The following is a 2,500-nucleotide window of genomic DNA, read 5'->3' on the forward strand; positions in this document are numbered from 1 at the left end:
CATTATAGGACAATGAAACATTTGAGCTCACTCCTTTATCAGAGGGTAGAACCTCAGTGAGGGGGAAGTGGGTGTACGCAATAAAACTAGATCCCAATGGAAAGGAAAAGTACAAGGCAAGATTTGTTTCCAAGGGCTACTCCCAGGCCCCAAGTATAGATTACCATGAAACTTTTTCACCAACTGCTCTTATAACTTCAGTTCGTATGCTAATGCATTTAGCAATTCAGATGGGTATGGCAGTACGTCAGATGGATGTTATGACGGCCTCTTTCAATGCTCCCATCGACTGTGAGTTATACATAGAGCAACCTGACGGTTGTGAAACAAGGCCACAATGGTCAAAAGATTGTTCGTAAACTAAAGAAATCCATATATGGCCTGAAACAGAGTGGTCGGAATTGTAATTGTTTATTACATGGTTATTTAACACAAGAAGGGTTTGTACAATTCCTAGCTGTTAAGAGTACTGCATTTGGCCTAGTAATTGCAATTGTATGGGTCGATAACATAATTCTTGCAGCCAGTAACACAGATGTATTGAAAAAGGCGAAAGAGTCTCTTATGATGAGATTCAAAATGAAAGACCTAGGTGTTTTATCATGGTTCCTAAGTATCCAATTCAAAAGTGGAAACGATTGTAGTGAAATGAACCAAAGAAAGCTTCAACATGTCTGATTGCAAGCCAAAAGCAGTTCCATGCGAGCTGGGTGCTAACAAAGCCAGTGCAGTCAATGAAAGCGAATTTGAAAATGTAAAACCTGTATCGTGAAATTGTTGGAAGTTTGATTTATCTCATGACTTGCACAAGACCTGATTTGTGTTATGTTGTGACGTATCTATCCCACCATCTGTCAAAGCCAATGATATCGCATTATGGGATCGCTAAGCAAGTGCTGAGGTATTTAAAGCTAGGGTACTCATAACAGATGCTTAAAGTTTGTTAAGGGAACTCAGCTGAAACTAGTGGGATATAGTGATTCAGACTGAACTAGGTCTGATGACAGACATAGCATTAGTGGTTATGCATTCAACTTATGTGATGAAATATTGCAGCATTGTCCTCATGTGAAGCTGAATATGTAGCTTTAGCCACTGCTACAAAAGAAGCTAAATTTCTTAGACAACTTCTAGCTGATCTAATGTGTTATCCTTGCAAGACGGTTTGCTTGTATGTAGATAACCAGGGAGCGATTGCTTTTGCTAACAATCCTGTACGTCACAAGACAACAAAACATATAGATGCAAAATACCACTATCTAAGATTAGGTATTCAAAATGGAGCTGTCAGCTTAACTTATGTACCTACAGCCAACAATATCTCTGGTGTATTCAATAAACCTGTAATTAGAGTTAAACTTGATAGACTGTTAGGTTAATGTAGTAAACCCCAAGTTGTGTTTGAGTGGGGTGTTGGATACAAACTCAACTTGTAAATCTACTTGTTGGAAGTACATGTATGAGCACGTAAAACTAGTTTGAGGCTGATTGCACCATATTGCATTAGCCCACATCACGGTGAACGTTGTAAAAGAAATCTATCTATTGAAATAAAACTGAGTTGTGTTTTTACACAAAGTTTGTCTTATCCATCAAGAACTATGGCCACGTTTGCAACACCTCATCATGATATTCGTCCTGAATGGGATCTGTGATGACGGTCAGATGTGCCTCTTTTAGCTACACGAGGTTCTCAATTTTTCCCAGATTCTGCCTGCTACTTAATATTAAAGCTCTTTGCAATTGGGTCGAACTACTTCTACATCTTTCTCAAGCCCATGGAAGCTCAGCTTAGCACTGTTTTCGTTGCAAAACGTTACCTAGAGGCCGCCATTTTGGATGCCCATGTCCTTTCCTCAAGGCTTGTCTACTATTCAAATGGTACATCCACCTTCAATCTCACTAAAGTAAAGCTGAGTGGAGATGTCGAATCAAACCTTAGCCCAGAAACTGCTGGAGTCCGTGGTGTTAGCGGCTCGCTCAACGTAGCAAATAGCAGTCAACATGGCGCCTCTCTTCCTCCTTCCATTCATCTAAACACAAACTTGCTTTCAGTACCTTATACTAACGCAAGAAGCACTGTCAACGTGGTGTCTGACATTCACAGACTGCAGACAAATAGCCCTGATAAACAGTATTTAAGTCTAAACACCCATTTCAAATAGTGCAGATAAACAGTATTTAAGTCTAAGAACCCATTTTAAAACGGTTAGCTTTCAATAATTGAAAGCTAACCGTTTCAAAATGGGTTCTTAGACTTAAATACTGTTTATCAGCGCTATTTGTCTGCAGTCTGCAGTCTGCAAATGTCAGACACCGCTGTCAACAAGAGAAGTTTATAGATCATTTTAAGTCACGTGACAACCTTACAATCGGCCGCCATGTTGGTGCACATCCTATGCACGTGTAAACACGAAACATGAAGTTAGTTGACTACGAAAAGATGGTTTTGTGTGTGATTTTTTGTTGTCGGACACGAAGTGTCTGTGATAAAGGGGTT

This window comes from Montipora foliosa, chromosome 4, assembly GCF_036669935.1.
Source record: "Montipora foliosa isolate CH-2021 chromosome 4, ASM3666993v2, whole genome shotgun sequence".
NCBI lineage: Eukaryota > Metazoa > Cnidaria > Anthozoa > Scleractinia > Acroporidae > Montipora > Montipora foliosa.